This window comes from Bidens hawaiensis, unplaced genomic scaffold (assembly GCF_021521415.1).
Source record: "Bidens hawaiensis isolate Kalapana, Puna unplaced genomic scaffold, B.hawaiensis_p1.1 tig00052353_1, whole genome shotgun sequence".
In the NCBI taxonomy this organism is placed as follows: Eukaryota; Viridiplantae; Streptophyta; class Magnoliopsida; order Asterales; family Asteraceae; genus Bidens; species Bidens hawaiensis.
In genome coordinates, this window is record NW_027499408.1 from 44289 (window position 1) to 56742 (window position 12454).

The 12454-nt window shown below is 44.1% G+C and overlaps 1 pseudogene across 1 annotated transcript; it reads left to right on the forward strand.

Moving 5' to 3' along the window:
• The first annotated feature begins 7712 nt into the window (after positions 1 to 7712).
• LOC143599556 (root phototropism protein 2-like) lies at positions 7713 to 11695 on the forward strand (annotated as a pseudogene). The gene is made up of 5 exons (XR_013147317.1): positions 7713 to 7870; positions 7969 to 8038; positions 8854 to 9231; positions 9947 to 10683; positions 11090 to 11695. The product of XR_013147317.1 is annotated as a root phototropism protein 2-like (transcript).
• The last annotated feature ends 759 nt before the right edge of the window (positions 11696 to 12454 follow it).

Genomic DNA, 12454 nt, shown 5'->3' on the forward strand with positions numbered 1-12454 from the left:
GAAGAACAGCCTTCTCAGCTAGACCTCATCCGTGGGAAACATTACTTAACCCCCAGATTATCTATAATCTGTACCGGGTCACTTAGTGTTTGTTTATTGGCGCCATCCGTGCATAAAAGCTAGAACTATTTTAGTTTTTTCACAATTTCTGAAGAAATGGTTAACGTTACTCCGGTCCAAAGGCCTGTAACCGACCAAGAAACCCCGGTAACAACCCCAGCAACTGGGGGGAACACCGGCGGTTATACAATCCTTACGAACACTACCCCGACTACCCAAGCCGGGGCAAGTGGAGTAAATATTCCATTGGGGTTCACCGATACCCAACCGGAAAAACGAACGAAGGTCCCTCGCCAAACACTAGATCAAGTGAAGGCGTGGGCCGAAGCACGGCAAAGAGAATTCCAAGCCGAATTGGATGAACGCTTGCGTTCAGTTCAACAGGCTGATGAATTCACCAGTACTCGCCAACACCTCAATATGAGCAGTGACTGCGAGTACTCAGACGACGAGTTGGAATCCGATACCGACGCGAACCCTCGCCATAAGGCGAAAGGGAAGCGTAAGGACACGGACGTCCAACCAAAAAGGAATTTTGGGGAAGCTTTTAAACCAATCGCGGAGAGAAACCCGCGTGACTTCTCCAAAACCTTTAGACCAACTGCTACAAATGCAGGAAGGTCAAAATTCGCAAGAGATATTGCGGAAGCAATCGCCCCGAGAAGTGCCAAACTGGCATACATCAGAAAATGCAGGTCTTGCCAGCTTTACGCACCTAACACGCATCGCCCGAAAAACGAACTGGTTCCAGTCACTTCTTCGTGGCCATTTCAGAAGTGGGCCATCGATGTGACAGGCCCATTTCCTACAGCAGCAGGAAATGTTCAGTTCCTAGTGGTAGCCATCGACTACTTCAAGTGGATAGAAGCAAAACCTTTAGCCCAAACAACCGCAAAGCATATCAAAAAATTTATTTGGGAATTTATAATTTGTCGTTTTGGACTTCCACAGAATTTGGTGAGCGATAACGGCACCAACTTTGCTGACAAAAAGCTACAACAGTGGCTAAAAGAACTTCAAATCACCCACACCTTTACCTCAGTGGCACACCCGCAAGGAAATGGTGAGGTGGAAAGAGCAAATAAAAGCATCGTCGAAGGCATAAAGAAAAGACTCTTGAAACACAGATCCGGCTGGGTGGACGAGCTTCCGCACGTCCTTTGGGCAAACAGAACGTTGAAGAAGGCCAGTACGGGAGAAACCCCGTTCAGCCTCACTTATGGCACTGAAGCCATGGTCCCGGTCGAAATTGGTCTACCCTCACCAAGGGTCTTGAGTCAGCCAGAAGACAATGATGCGGAAAGACAGTTGGATCTTATGCTAACCGAGGAACGCAGAGACTTAGCCGCAGTGCGTGAAGAGAACTACAAACGACAAATGCAAAAGTACTACAACACGCGGGTAAAACTCTGCAACTTCAAGGAAGGAGACTACATACTGCGTAACAACGAGGCTTCGAACCAAGAACGCCCAGGAAAGTTGGCCCCGGTCTGGGAAGGGCCATACGTTATCAAACAGGTTCTGGGAAAGGGCGCATACCGGCTCGAAAGGCTCGATGGCACTCCCATCCCAAGAACATGGAATGGAGCTCAATTACGCAAATGTTATATGTAGATCAATTCCAAAACTTGTAAAGAAAAGGCCAAGAGCCACTTCTAATGGAAATGATTCTCCTTTCATAATGTGTTGACCTTTATCCTTATGAACTCCCCACTGGTGCCGGTATTTACCGCATAAATGGGGAGAAATAAGTCGTTGCGTGTGGAAGGCGGCAAAACCCGCATAAACACAACGTTAAAAATAAGGGAAACCTACACGCAGGTATGATGTAAGTAAAGTTTAGCCATCTTTGTAAGTGCAAGTGACGGTCTTATCCGCACAATCACAAATAAGGAAGCAAAACTTCAAACTATCATCTACCACGTTCAAAGGTTATCCTAAAAAAAAAAAAAAAAAAAAAAAAAAAAAAAAAAAAAAAAGATAAGGAAAACCTACACGCAGGTCAGGTATGGGTAAAGTTTAGCCATCCTACCAAGTGCAAGTGACGGTTCTACCCGCACAATCACGAAAGTGGAAGCAAAACTTTAACCCACTATCAACCACGTTCAAAGGTTAACTTATCCTAAATACTTAGAAATTTCGAGGAAAAATGAGGAAAACCTACACGCAGGTCAGATGAAGGTTAAAGTTTAGCCATCCTACCAAGTGCAAGTGACGGTTCTACCCGCACAATCACGAAAGAGGAAGCAAAACTTTAACCCATCATCAACCACGTTCAACAGGTTAACTTATTCTAAAAAACTTGGAAAATTGCTAACTTAAACTAAGTCATGAGTTTATAAAGCAAGGAATCCAAAGAAGGAAATAACAATCTTATCCGCAAAAATATTTATATTTCAATGATATATTACAAGAATGGCCGGGTTACTACCCGCCTGAAAGAGTAAATCTATACAAGTCTATCTTAGCAATGGAAAGGGATCTTCAGGGTCAAGCTTCAGGGCCGCTTCCACTTGGACCCGCTCCGTCAGAAGAACGGGGTGGTTCGAGGAAAGCTTTGAGGACAGCTAACCCATCATCAGCAACAGCTACTTCGTCCACCTTTTCCACCACTGGATGCGGGAAGGCGGCGTATTGGTTCAATGCTTGGTCGTAAATGGCTTCGGTATCCACATTGAACAAAGGGAAGTTGGAAGGCGGGACGCCTTTCTCAACAAACCCTAGACCAAGCAAGAAGCCGGCCTTTTCCCCATCCTCATGAGAAGCGTTGAGGGCTGCGCTCATAGCATCATCGTAAGAGGTCTCTGAAAAGACCCGACGCACAACCTACAAAGAAAAAATACAAAGTATTAGAACCTTTTCTCTTACAGAGAAAAGCGTGAGGACAAAGCTAAACATACCTGAGGCAACGCTTCTCGAAGAAGCCATTGGATGGCAGCTTGAGCTTCGTTATGGGCGCGTTCGGCTTCGCTCTTGTTAAGGTTGGCAAGTAAAACTTCCTTTGCGGCAGCCTCTTCGACGCCCTTAAGCTTCCGCTCGGTGTGGTCAAGCACCCCCCTCTGGTCCAGGATTTCCTGGAGTTTCTTGGCATCTTCCATTGCCAAGGCATCATGAGCGCGTTGGAGAGCCTCTAATTTGGCCTTGAGCTCCTCATTCTCCACACGCAAAGGCTCAGCAACGGCTTCAGCCTTGCCAGCCCTCTCGGTTGCGTTTCGCGCAGTCTCCCTGGCCAGCCGAAGCTGTTCATTCACAGCTTGGGCAGCCTTGGAGCGGGCCTCGAGTCGCGCCTGAACTTCAACCTCGAGGGCCTTGAAGGCCTTCTCCTTGTCGGCGGCAGCTGCCGCCAGCTGTTGGTTCTCCTCCCGAAGAGCACACGCCTCAGATACGTCCTTGGCGCGAGCTGCTTTCAACTTGTCGTTTTCACGACAAAGCAGCTCGACGCGCGGCTGCATCCGGGCCTGGAGAACCCGAAGCTCATTGGTTAGCCTACCCTCCTGGTAGCTAACCATGGCTTCCCCCAACGCACCCGGGGGAGCAGCGTGGCGAGCCCAGTCCACGCACTCCACAGGTGTGCGAAGGGTTGTTCCTCGGCGAATGTTCCATCGTGGAACATACACTTCATTGGAATCCGACACTGCAAAAGAAACAAAAGCAGTAAGGAAAAGATGATAAAAAACATAAGGGAAAAAGAAAGGAACCCTACGCACCTGTAGGGTCAATGACAGGCCGATAGCCGCCAAACCCATCACCTGAACCTAAAGGAAATCCATCCAACAGGTCAGGCAGACGGGAAGGTGGCAAAGATCGGCGGGAAGCCCTGCGCGTACCTGATGGTCCGGCCGTCGGTGCCGGTGGCGCGGGCATGGTGGCAGCCGCCGTGGTCGCCGTTGTGGTCGCCGCCGCGGTCGCCGCCTCATCAGCAGCAGTAACCGCCGGCTCCGTGAAGGATGCTGTAAAAATCGCACTCACGGCCGGCGGTGACGTCATCTCGGCCGGAACAGTTGGCTCAAAGGAATGAGCAACTGGACCAGCGGATGCAGGCGCAGGCGCCTGGGTCGATGCCTCAGGAAGGCTGACCGAGCCTACCGTCATTGGCGGGGAGGTACTCCCCTGCGTTTCACCCCGGAGTGCGTCAACATCCACGCCTGCATAAAGAAGAAAGTGTTAGATAAATTTATGAAGTAATAAATCTACAAAGACAACTATGATTGTACTTACGGGTTTTCTTGACCCTGAACGTACGGACGGGCGGGGAGGAACCCGATGGAGCCGGCCTCTTGGTACCGGTCACCGTCGTCTTCGTCGGTTCTCCGGAGGTAACGGACGTAGCCTCCGGAGCAGTGGTCTTCTCACCACCGGGCTTCCCCGCCACCTCTTCACTATCTGACTCCGAGTCAGATAGAACCACCGGACCAGCCGTGGAGGCCTTCTCCTTCCCTTTCCCGCCGGCAGCAGCTTTCTTCTTCCGCACCAGTGGAGGAGCATCTGAGGATTCCTCAGAAGAAGACAGGTCAAGAATTCCAACAGCGGGTACAGCATTGAGGGATTGAGGAAAGAATATCGCCTTACCTGGCCGCCGGTGGCTCAGGATCTCGTGGCCCAGCGGATAGACCTCCACAAAACGATCCGCCGTTTGCTCCAGGATGGGCAACTCGCCCTCGTCCAGAGCACGAGTACCCATCCGCGTGGGACCGTCGGTTTCCCGCGGGAACAGAAGCGACTCCAAATTATTTCCCTCTGAAAGAAAAGAAACAGTTAGAAGACAAACTTGTATCAAAAAGAAAGACAAGACATACCATAGGGAATAGAGTTCAAACCGTATTCGAGAAGGATGGGAACCTGAGACGCATCTTTCCACACCCGGCTCATCCCTAACATAACCATCCCGGATTCCGCAAACCGGTAAACCGGAGATTGGATCCGGGATATCTTCGAAAACCATTCCGCCTCCTGGTAGTTGGGGGCGTGAAGGCTCGGTATCGCTTGGCCATTTTTAAACTTCATGGCAAGTGGGATGGCGCGGGCAGAAATGTAGAAGAATTCCTGCTTCCACGCGCGAAGACTGCGCTCGGTGTCGCAAATCTTCAGACCCTTAATGCGGGTCGTCAGGGTGTACCACCCCTGGATGCACCTCCAGGTATAGAAGGTCATCAGGCGGTCCACATGGGGCTCGATGCCCAAAATCCGGCACACCCACTCAAAATGGCGAATCTTGGCGATCGCCATGGGGTGCAGCTCGGTCAAATGAACACCGTGCCTCTCAAGGACACGGTAAACAAATTTTGTCAATGGGAATCTAAGATTCCCATAGACAAAAAACGCAGCATAAACCCCGATCTTGCCTCTGGGGGCATCGTACACGGTCTGGTGGGATTCAGGAAACTCAGGCTCGAGGGGATCGAGCATGAACTTCCTGACAACATACCGGTACTGATCGCCGGGCAGAGCACACTGGCACTCGCCAGCAGTACTCCTGTCGTCGGCCACAGCTTCAGCATCACGTGAAGACATCTTGCAGAGGAAGAAGAAAACGATTTCGAGAGAATGCTCGATTAAATAAAGGAGTATTCGCCGGAAATCGCCTTAAAGATGAAGAGAAGAGTGGAAAGTGTGAATTGCAAATAACCCTCTCCCCCTTTATATAGTAATCGCAATTAATGCGGTGAATTTAATGCGGAGGAGAGAGAAATCGAAGGTGCAATGAAACTATGACACGTGGCAAAAAGCAAGCTGGCAACAGCTGTTGACAGGACGCGTGCCAGTAATTTCGCGGCCACGCGCAAGAAAAATCGTGCCCACGCGCCTGAAAAAGCGACTGGAATGACCATGTTCTGTCACGTCACCATAACTTCCTGCACGTCCTGACACAGTCAGAAGAAACCGTCGCACGACGTTTCAGATGTCTGGACTGTTCTTATCCTTACCAACCTTTCGAATTTCAAAATTCAAAATTCAAAAAGATTCAAAAGTAAGCGGGAAAATACCCCTTACCTTGGCAACCAAGTAACCATAAGACGGATGCGGGTACAGTGTTAAGGCAAAACCCTTCACATACCTAGCACCCGCAGGGAATTGACGCCAGAGGTACCTTGAAAGTAAAGTAACTGTAAGACGAGCGCGGGTACAGTGTCAAGGCAAAACCCTTCACATACCTAGCGCTCCGCAGGGAATTGAAACCAAGAAGGATCTTTTGGGCAATGCTTGTGGAAACGGAAATAACATCCCCGCATAGCGGGAACGTCGAGAAATACATTGTTTTGAGGCTCCAGGATGGAATTGGTGGTTTAAACATAATTGATCACTATGTTCAAAACCACTAAAACCTCAAGGAGAATCCACACAAGTGAGACTCAACGCTCCTGACTTGCGAGAAGGTTACATACCTACCCGCATCATACCCAAAGATCAAGCAAAAAAATCGGGAATTTTTGCAAGTGACATTAGGAAATCCGCGGGAAGAATCCCCACGGAGAACCTTAAAACTAAAAACCTTTTCAAAACCCCTTGCTTAAAGTCCAAAAGTTCACCTCACTTTATTCAACATTCATGAGAAGAACATTGGACTGGGGGGACTTGAAGAGGTAGGTCCCAGCAGAGCCCAGTTGGTCCCGCAAGACTCACCTTAAACAGGGACGTCTGCGCAAAGACCATCTGCTCCCGCAGGACCCACCATGCTCATAGAACCTTACGCGCAGTACGCAAGCTGTACACGCAGGGAAAGCCTCCCAATGGTGAAGTACCCCGCCTGTTCCCGCAGTTGCGGATACAAGCCATCAGGGAAGGCTACCCGCGGACAGCAGGGCTACACGCACAAGACAATAGATACTTCAGTAGTCACATGAAGGAATGAGCAAGGCGGGAACAATCCCGCCTAAATGAGCCAGTCTGTATGATTCTGAAAGTTCTTCTGTACTATACCTACCAAGGTATGGATAGGACAGACGATCTGACCAGAACAACCCATGAGCCAATCACAGGGTGACAGCTCACCGACAACAGTGCGAGGAGGAGCACCCTCTAGTACTGTTTGTCACTATTAGCCGCTGCCTACTCACCAACCCTTACTGTAGGGCGTGCGCAGCCTACAGTTGGTGAAATAGTGTTACTGTTGGCCGTAACCTATTCACCAACCAGCATGGCCTGCGTATAATCCACAGTAGGTAGGACGTGCATAATCTACAGTTGGAGGAATAGTGCAGCCGACATAGTTACTGTTGGCCGTAATCTATCCACCAACCAGTATGGCCTGTGCATAGTCCACTGTTGGTAGAACAGGAATACTATTCAGCCGGCTGTACCTTCTAGGAAACCTACCTTCGGCTATAAATACTCCAACATCTTGGAATGGTAAGATCATCTGCTATCCAGTTATCTAGCAATCTCTTAATATACACTTATATTCAGAGCAACCTAGTCTGATTCTCACGCCGGAGGGTGGTCACAAGGAGGAACCCCCCCCTTCTCAGTGACGAGCTTACGGTGTTTGTTTTGCAGGTCTCCTGAAGAACAGCCTTCTCAGCTAGACCTCATCCGTGGGAAACATTACTTAACCCCCAGATTATCTATAATCTGTACCGGGTCACTTAGTGTTTCTTCAGTATAATATAACGTCCAAACAAAAGCCCCGTTAAAAGTGGATTAAAAAAGGTTACATACACAACTATTCCATTACTATCTCCCTTATATAAATACATAACACATAGATCACCATATTATTATTATCCTCTCATTTAATCAACTTCCAATCCATGGCTGCACATACAAAGAATACACATAGAGTTTCTCCGGCTATGGAGCGAACAGGCCAGTGGTAATTACTAATTACCAATAACTCGGCTTACGAACTAACCTTAAGTTTTAATATAAATATAAACTTATTTATGTTTTCTTTGTTATGTTGTTTATTAGGATTTTCTCACAAGATATCCCAACTGATATTATTGTACAAGTTGGTGAAGCTAAGTTTCCTCTTCACAAGGTATTATGATTCATCATCATTTGATCCATTGTTGTTTATACAAGTTGAATATAATTGTTTATATAGGTTTTATTTAGGGGGTGTTTGGACTAGCTTTTTTAGCTTTTTTTTTTATAAAATAAGCTTAATTTGGTGTTTGGTTTAGTTTTTTTAGCTTATGTTTATAAGCTTATATATATATGCTAATTTGAAGAAGGTTACTTGAAGATGGTTTTTTAGCTTATTTGAATAAACTTATTTGTTTAAGGGGGTAAGTTACTCATTTGCCCTCAAATGATGGTGGATTAATAATATTGAAGCAACTTATTACGGTAACAAATCAAAGAATGGTGGATTTAACAAATTATTAAGACGTAAAATCAACTTGTAGAATATAAGCTAATCCAAACACTTAAAAAGAACTTATCAAATAATAGAAAATAAGCTATAAGCTATTTTAAAATATAAGCATAAGCTAGAAAATAAAAGCTAGGCTAAACACCCCCTTAGTTGTTTATATACCCACAGTCGTACCCAGTAATACCACATGTAGCGAAACTATTGATAAGACAGGGGGTAAGAAGTAGCTAACGTTATCCTTGATGACAGAGAGACTGCTTTTAGACGTTTTTTACAAGTTTAATTAATTTGTTGTTTATACAAATTTAATTCAATTGTGATTTATACAAATTAATTCATTTGTTGTTTATGCAAGTTTAATTCATTTGTTGTTTATACAAGTTTATTTCATTTGTTGTTTAGACAAGTTTAATTCATTTGTGTTTATACAAGTTTAGTTAGTGATCACTGACTATAACAATAACATGTTATGACAGTTTATTTTAGTAGCAAAGAGTAACTACATAAGAAGATTAATACTCGAATCGAAAGAACCTGACCCGACTAGGATTGATATCTCGAATATCCCAGGAGGAGCCGAGATATTCGAGAAAGCTGCAAAGTTTTGCTACGGTGTCAACTTTGAAATCACCGTGCATAACGTTGCAGCTCTGCGTTGTGCTGCTGAGTATTTGGAAATGACTGATGAGTATTGTGATGGAAACCTCGCAGGCCGGACAGATGATTTTCTCATTCAGGTAGCGTTAACGAGCTTATCTGGCGCGGTCGTTGTTTTGAAATCGTGTGAAGATCTTCTTCCTATAGCTGAGCAGATCAATATTGTTCAAAGATGTGTTGAGTTAGCTAGTGCAAAGGTAATTTATAATATCTTCATAGTCTAAAAATTTAGCGGTGAAAAAGAGCCGAGCCGCTGATGATTTACTCGAGTTTGGATCGATAAAATAACTCGAAACAAACCAAGCTTTTTCGAGCTCGTGCCGAGCCTGAGCCTCAAATAAAGCTCGAGTTATCGAGCTCGAGTTTTGTGTAGGAAACTCGTTTAAGCTTGTCGAACCTGTTGTATTTTTAACTGCATAGTTGAGCTCGAGCCGAGCTTACGTTCGTTTAAGATTTCTCTCAAAAGTTTATAAAAATAAGTAAAAACGCGTATAAATTGATTATAAAATAATAAATGAGTTAAGCAGAGTTTGAGCTTGAAAAAACAATTCACGAGCCAAGCTCAAGCATAGTCAAAGCATAGTCAAGCTCAGGCTTAGATCATCTCGCTTACACCCCTTTTACCTTTTTTAGACTTTTGTGTATTAATTTTTACACTTCACATTAAAACTCGAGCCAAGCTTTTGCTTGTTTAGTTTAACATATGAGCTCAGCCCGAGCTTAGGCTCATATAAAATTTATCAGGAATGTATAAAAATAATAAAAAAACGTATATAAATTAATTAATAATAGTTAATAAACGAGTCGAACTCGAGCTTGAAACAACAGATAACAAGCCTGCTTTTAAAAAAAGGCTAGTTTACACCTTTGCGAAAAACTCTTCCATCGGATGACTGACTCGATACTTTGCAGGCATGCAACGAAGCGAATTTCCCAAGCCGCTCACCTCCAAACTGGTGGACAGAGGAGCTATCAATCGTGGACATAGCCTTCTTCGAGAAAATAATCGCTTCAATGAAAACACACGGCGCGAAACCACTCACCATCGCGAGCGCAATCATAACCTACACCGAACGAGCATTACCAGACCTCGTGCGTGATCACTCAGGAAACAGCATCAAAGGCACCATCTCCATCGACTCCACCACCCGGGTTCACCAACGTGATCTTCTCGACTCAATAGTCACACTCCTCCCCGTCGAAAATCAACGCGCAATCGCCTCATTCCCTATCAACTTCCTCAGCTGCCTCCTCCGTGCAGCAATATTCCTTGAAAACAACGACGTTTGTAAAAAACAGCTAGAGAAACGGATATCTGCGTTTTGGAGCATGTAACTGTTGATGATTTGCTCGTGTTGTCGTATACGTTCGATGGAGAGAGGTTGTTTGATTTGGAGAGTGTAAGAAGGATAATTTCTGGATTTGTGGAGAAAGAGAAGAGTGTTTCGGTGTTTAATGGAGGCGATTTTAGAGACGTGGCGTCAACGGCCATGCTTCGGGTTGCTAAGACGGTGGATGCGTACCTTGGAGAGATTGCGACGATACCCGAGTTGAGCATTTCCAAGTTTAATGGGATTGCGAATTTGGTACCGAAGAATGCACGTAAAGTTGATGATGATCTTTATCGCACCATTGATATATATCTTAAGGTAATGTTGATCATATGTGGTTAGAACAATTATCCAGATATTAGTCAAACGGCCTTCCTGACCAATAAGTTTGAAAGTTTGACCATGAAAGGTCAGAACGATGTCCAAATATTGGTCAAACGGTCGTTCAAACTAATATTTTAAAAGTTTAACTTTATTTTTGGTTAAACAGTGATTTTAGTGTCTTATGAACGATCGTTTGATTGTGTGAAATCGGATTGGGGTGTAAGATTAATTTCATACATAAAGGAAAAGTTTAAGGTCCATTATAATTATATAAAATATTCAAGGTTTAGATCCGAGCCAAATAACATATGCTCGGATTGTAAAATCTAACCTAAACTAATCGAGTATTTTATATATGTTTTATAGAAAATAATTATTTTTTACTCGTTATATGTTCTAGGCTCATCCGAACTTGGATGAAATCGAGCGAGAGAAAGTTTGTAGTGTGATGGACGCGTTGAAACTATCTTACGAAGCCACGGTACATGCGTCCCAAAACAAAAGATTACCCGTGCAAATTGTTTTGCACGCGCTTTACTTTGATCAGTTGCAAGTAAGAAGTGACACAAACGATAGGAGCACGCCCAATGCTCTAAGCATGAGGTCTCAGGTCCAAGCTGACGTGTCACTAGCGAAAGAGAACGAAGCCTTAAGAACCGAATTGCTACAAATGAAGGCTTATATATCGGATATACAAACCAAGAATCATCCAGGATCAACGTCTACGAGAATAAGTAACCCAAAGAAGCCTACTTTCTTCTCGTCGGTGTCGAAGAAGTTAGGAAAGTTGAATCCTTTTAAACATGGATCAAAGGATACTTCCCATATTGAAGAAGGCAATGAGGTTGATCTTACTAAGCCTAGAAGGAGACGTTTCTCTATCTCATAAACTCAATAATAATAATCTTGCTAGGTTAGTTGTGTGAGTGTGATTTTTTTTATATATATTATTGTTTAATTAATTGTGATTTAATTTGGCTTTTGTTTATTGTTTATGAAAGTGTGAGTATATGTTGTGAACATGGTGCCGAGTATGACCTCATTGATCGATGATCATAATTTGTATAATCGTCTTTTATTATAGGTAACATAAAGATTTAAATGATAATGTTTGTAACAACTTTTTTTTATATATAAGTGATATTAAAACGTGCTAATTTAGGGATGGCAACGGGTCGGGTTTGGGTTGATGAATCTAAGTGGAACCGAAAAACAAACTGATGCAAATCAAGAACTTATCTTGATTAGTTTGCAGCACAAAAAAAACCAAGTATTACTTCTTCTTATTGTTGCTGTACGTACGGCAAAGAAACAAACAATACTACTTCTTGATTTTGTTATTCACAATTCAAATAATATCCCACTGTTGCTTTAGTCAAACAAAAACAAAACAGAGAACAAACTTCTAGTTGGGCTGCACTATTCCAAATTGCACACACAAAAACCTTCAGTTGTTTTTATTAGGAAAGACGAACTAAAAACTTAATAATAACATCAAATACCAAAGGCTTATATAGATATTCTTTGGCCTAGTCCTACTCAAACTCAAATACATAATTTGAATCTAACTCAAATAGGTTTTAGGATAAGACTAACTTAATAAAAATAAGACAAACTTATTAATAAATAATAAACGAATTATTATTTAAATCTCCTCCAAGCCACCCCATGAGATTTACCGAACCGCCCTTAAATATCGTCTCGTTTAACACTCCCTCTCGATATTTGCTTCCTTCATTCCCAAGCGAGTACAAAACTTCACTAG